Consider the following 6,000-nt stretch of genomic DNA (forward strand, 5'->3'; position numbering starts at 1 on the left):
GAATGACACAATGTGTTCTGATCCACACAGAATAACAATGTGTTCTGATCCACACAGAATAACAAATGTCTCTGATCCACACAGAATAACAATGTGTCTGATCCACACAGAATAACAATGTGTTCTGATCCACACAGAATAACAATGTGTCTGATCCACAACAGAATAACAATGTGTTCTGATCCACAGAATAACAATGAGTTCTGATCCACACAGAATAACAATGTGTTCTGATCCACACAGAATAACAATGAGTTCTGATCCACACAGAATAACAGTGTGTTCTGATCCACACAGAATAACAATGTGTTCTGATCCACAGAATAACAGTGTTCTGATCCACACAGAATAACAATGTGTCTCTGATCCACACAGAATAAACAATGTGTCTGATCCACACAGAATAACAATGTGTTCTGATCCACACAGAATAACAATGTGTTCTGATCCACACAGAATAACAATGTGTTCTGATCCACAGAATAACAATGTGTTCTGATCCACACAGAATAACAATGTGTCTGATCCACACAGAATAACAATGTGTTCTGGATCCACAGAATAACAATGTGTCTGATCCACAGAATAACAATGTGTTCTGATCCACACAGAATAACAATGTGTTCTGATCCACACAGAATAACAATGTCTCTGATCCACAGAATAACTGTCTAATCCACACAGAATAACAATGTGTTCTGATCCACACAGAATAACAGTGTGTCTGATCCACACAGAATAACAATGTGTCTGATCCACACAGAATAACAATGTGTTCTGATCCACACAGAATAACAGTGTGTCTGATCCACACAGAATAACAGTGTGTTCTGATCCCACAGAATAACAATGTGTTCTGATCCACACAGAATAACAGTGTCTTATCCACACAGAATAATGTGTTCTGATCCACACAGAATAACAGTGTGTTCTGATCCACACAGAATAACAATGTGTCTGATCCACACAGAATAACAGTGTGTTCTGATCCACACAGAATAACAATGTGTTCTGATCCACAGAATAACAATGTTCTGATCTACACAGAATAACAATGTGTTCTGATCCCACAGAATAACAATGTGTCTGATCTACACAGAATAACAATGTGTTCTGATCCACAGAATAACAGTGTGTCTGATCCACACAGAATAACAATGTGTTCTGATCCACAGAATAACAATGTGTCTGATCCACACAGAATAACAATGTGTTCTGATCCACACAGAATAACAATGTGTCTGATCCATACAGAATAACAATGTGTCTGATCCACACAGAATAACAATGTGTTCTGATCCACACAGAATAACAACAGTGTTCTGATCCACACAGAATAACAATCCACAGAATGTTCTGATCCACACAGAATAACAATGTGTTCTGATCCACACAGAATAACAATGTGTTCTGATCCACACAGAATAACAATGTGTTCTGATCCCACAGAATAACAATGTGTTCTGATCCACACAGAATAACAATGTGTCTGATCCACACAGAATAACAATGTGTTCTGATCCACACAGAATAACAATGTGTCTGATCCACACAGAATAACAATGTGTCTGATCCACACAGAATAACAATGTGTTCTGATCCACACAGAATAACAATGTTCTGATCCACACAGAATAACAAATGTCTGATCCACAGAATGTCTGATCCACACAGAATAACAATGTGTGTCTGATCCACACAGAATAACAGTGTGTCTGATCCCACAGAATAACAATGTTCTGATCCACACAGAATAACAATGTTCTGATCCACACAGAATAACAGTGTTCTGATCCACACAGAATAACAGTGTGTCTGATCCACAGAATAACAGTGTTCTGATCCACACAGAATAACAATGTGTTCTGATCCCACAGAATAACAGTGTGTTCTGATCCACACAGAATAACAGTGTGTTCTGATCCACACAGAATAACAATGTGTTCTGATCCACACAGAATAACAATGTGTTCTGATCCACACAGAATAACAATGTGTCTGATCCACACAGAATAACAATGTGTCTGATCCACACAGAATAACAATGTGTTCTGATCCACACAGAATAACAATGTGTTCTGATCCACAGAATAACAATGTGTTCTGATCCACACAGAATAACAATGTGTTCTGATCCACACAGAATAACAATGTGTTCTGATCCACACAGAATAACAATGTGTTCTGATCCACACAGAATAACAATGTGTTCTGATCCACACAGAATAACAGTGTGTCTGATCCACTCAACTCATACATCATAACTGACGTTAGTGCTCTAACTCACACATCAAACTGTAGAACCCAGTTCCCTACATTTGAACATAAAATTGTTTTTCATCAAAACAAAAACTGTGCTACGTTTTATCTCTGGGACCCTCAGGATGACAAATCAGAGCCAGATTACTGAATGTAATACAGCATTATTTACCTTCAGAGGTGAATGTATCAAACCAGTCGCTGTGATAAAAGTGCTTTGTTGTTGTCCACTCTCCTCAAACAATAACATGGTGTTGTTTCCTGTAACAGCTGCTGTAAATCGGACAGTGCCGCATAAGAATGTTAAGCTTTCTGCCCATATGAGACATGTCTATGTCCCGAAAGTTGGCTGTTGTTTTACAACGTCATTCCAGTTATCAACACCGCACCTGGTTTAGGGACACCCATCCTGTAGTTAAGGTAGAAGCGTTTAGAAATGTATTCTGTTCTCATTTACAATACACCACACACACACACACGCACACACACAGAGCAGGGGTTCACACACACACTGAGCACACATATTCAGAGCACACACACAGGCCACACACAGAGCTAGGTTCACTGAGGTGGTGGTGTGTGCCATGTGACTGAGAGTAGGCGTGCAGCATATTCAGACTGCTGAGAGAGTGAGGGCTGTAGACAGGCCCAGTGTGTGTGTGTGTGTGTGTGTGTGTGTGTGTGTGTGTGTGTGTGTGTGTGTGTGTGTGTGTGTGTGTGTGTGTGTGTGTGTGTGTGTGTGTGTGTGTGTGTGTGTACCTACCTGTGAAAAAGGACTGACTTGACGAGTGTCACCACATCACGACTGGCGTTGTACCCGGCACACACGATGGCCACGTGAATGGTCTGAGGAGAGAGAGAGAACGGAAGAGAGAGACAGCAGGTAAGAGAGACAGAGAGAGAGAGAGAGAGACAGAGAGAGAGAGAGAGGGAGAGAGAGAGAGAGAGAGAGAGAGAGAGAGAGAGAGAGGGAGAGAGAGAGAGGAGAGAGAGAGAGAGACGGAGAGAGAGAGAGAGAGAGGGAGAGAGAGAGGGAGAGAGAGAGAGAGAGAGACAGAGAGAGAGAGAGAGAGAGAGAGAGAGAGAGAGGAGACAGAGAGAGAGAGAGAGAGAGAGAGACAGAGAGAGAGAGAGAGACAGAGAGAGAGAGAGAGAGAGAGAGAGAGAGAGGGAGAGAGAGAGAGAGAGAGAGACAGAGAGAGAGAGAGAGAGAGAGAGAGGAGAGAGAGAGAGAGGGAAGAGAGAGAGAGATCGGGAGGGGAGAGAGAGTGGAGAGGGAGAGAGAGAGGGGAGGGGGAGAGGAGAGGGAGAGAGATAGGAGAGGGGAGAAAGAAAGAGAAAGTGGGGAAACAGGAAACAGAGAGAGAGAGTAAAGAACATGATTTTCTACAAAGTCCAACATGATTTGTCCTCTGCTTGTAGCAGTAACAGAACCCTTATCACATGTCTCTGAACACTAAAGCACCATTTAGGTAGCCAATTATTTCAGAGGGAATAGTGTTTATCCCACATCAAGACTAAATCCCACATTTAGAACCCCACTATAGTAGCACCAGGAGGAATACAGTATGTGAACTAGATCAAGCCCAGGGTTGGTTATTCATCTTTACTGCCCTCTAGGAACCAATCAGCACGAGGCTAAAGCCCTTTATACATGGGGGTCACAGTATTGTATTGCACATTAGTTTCAGGACTGATGCCTGACTGACTGAGTGGTGTTGTCCTCAATGCTATTGTCTTGAACATTAGATTCAGGACTGATGCCTGACTGACTGAGTGGTGTTGTCCTCAATGCTATTGTCTGAACATGAAGATTTTAAACAAAAACTGCATTACAGGGTCCTGACTGACTGAGTGGTGTTGTCCTCAATGCTATTGTCTCTACAGTTGGGCCTGATGAAGATTTTAAACAAAAACTGCATTACAGGGTCCTTCTGTAGTCTGGTAGTTGGGCCTCAGTCTACAGTTGGGCCTCAGTCTACAGCTGGGCCTCAGTCCACAGTTGGGCCTCAGTCCACAGTTGGGCCTCAGTCCACAGTTGGGCCTCAGTCTACAGTTGGGCCTCAGTCTACAGTTGGGCCTCAGTCTACAGTTGGGCCTCAGTCCACAGTTGGGCCTCAGTCCACAGCTGGGCCTCAGTCCGCTGGGCCTCAGTCCAGCTGGGCCTCAGTCTGCCGCTGGGCCTCAGTCCACAGTTGGGCCTCAGTCCACAGTTGGGCCTCAGTCCACAGTTGGGCCTCAGTCTACAGTTGGGCCTCAGTCTACAGTTGGGCATCAGTCCACAGTTGGGCATCAGTCCACAGTTGGGCCTCAGTCTGCTGCGGAGTCCTGTAGAATGGTAAAAATAATGGCAACGACACGACCGAGAGACTGAGGAGCAAGACACATCAACAGGGAGTCTAAATGCACAGCACTGCTCCTGTTGTCCAGTTGAGTTGGAAGATTCATATATTTGGAAACCTTATATGACTCCTAAATGACTCTTACCTGAGTCCTAAATGACTCTTATCTGACTCCTAAATGACTCCTAAATGAATCCTACTTAAGTCCATTTCAGTCTGGTCGACTGATGTGAAAGAAGAATTTCTACAGCCTGTTCCAGCATCTCTCTCTCTTCTCAAATCCTTTCTTCAGTCTCTCCTCTCTTCTCAAATCCTTTCTTCCATCTCTCCTCTCAAATCCTTTCTTCCATCTCTTCTTCTCAAATCCTTTCTTCCATCCTCTCTTCTCAAATCCTTTCTTCCATCTCTCCTCTCAAATCCTTTCTTCCATATCTCTTCTCAAATCCTTCCTTCCATCTCTCCTCTCTTCTCAAATCCTTTCTTCCATCTCTCTCTCAAATCCTTTCTTCAGTCTCTCCTCTCTTCTCAAATCCTTTATTCCGTCTCTCTCTCCTCTCAAATCCTTTCTTCCATCTCTCCTCCTCAAATCCTTTCTTCCATCTCTCCTCTTCCTCAAATCCTTTCTTCCATCTCTCTCTTCTCAAATCCTTTCTTCAGTCTCTCCTCTCTTCTCAAATCCTTTCTTCCATTCTCGTCCTTTCTTCCATCTCTCCCTCTTCTCAAATCCTTTCTTCCATCTCTCCTCTCAAATCCTTTCTTCCATATCTCTTCTCAAATCCTTCCTTCCATCTCTCCTCTCTTCTCAAATCCTTTCTTCCATCTCCTCTCAAACTTTCTTCCATCTCTCCTCTTCTCAAATCCTTTCTTCAGTCTCTCGTCTCTTCTCAAGTCTTTCTTCCATCTCTTCTCAAATCCTTTCTTCCATCTCTCCTCTCTTCTCAAATCCTTTCTTCCATCTCTCCTCTCAAATCCTTTCTTCCATCTCTCCTCTTCTCAAATCCTTTCTTCCGTCTCTCGTCAAATAATTGATTCTCTAAATGCCTTTAGTAGGGTGTTATCACCCAATCAGAGGGTCGTTGTAAAGCTGGGAGGAGGAGTGACTCATAAAGGGTCCTCAAAGTTTCATCTTCAAATAAATAAAACATCTCTGGTCCTTCTCTACAAACTCTCAGTTCATTATCTATATAGTCTTCTACAAACACACACTGTTAGCCTGTTAGTTCATTATCTATAGTATTCTACAAACACACACTGTTAGTTCATTATCTATAGTCTTCTATAAACACACACTGTTAGCCTGTTAGTTCATTATCTACAGTCTTCTACAAACACACACTGTTAGCCTGTTAGTTCATTATCTACAGTCTTCTACAAACACACACTGTTAACCTGTTAGTTC

General features: G+C 42.7%; 1 long non-coding RNA gene across 1 annotated transcript in view; it reads right to left on the reverse strand.

The window, feature by feature from the left end:
• LOC127924537 (uncharacterized) overlaps positions 1-3,124 on the reverse strand; it is a 28,391-nt gene extending 25,267 nt beyond the window's left edge. Inside the window, exon 1 of the long non-coding RNA XR_008118120.1 lies at positions 3,023-3,124. This is a non-coding gene — a long non-coding RNA (uncharacterized LOC127924537). The remainder of the gene's footprint in view (positions 1-3,022) is intronic.
• Positions 3,125-6,000: the final 2,876 nt, after the last annotated feature.

The sequence above is a fragment of the Oncorhynchus keta genome, unplaced genomic scaffold (assembly GCF_023373465.1).
Source record: "Oncorhynchus keta strain PuntledgeMale-10-30-2019 unplaced genomic scaffold, Oket_V2 Un_contig_4248_pilon_pilon, whole genome shotgun sequence".
NCBI classification, from domain to species: Eukaryota; Metazoa; Chordata; class Actinopteri; order Salmoniformes; family Salmonidae; genus Oncorhynchus; species Oncorhynchus keta.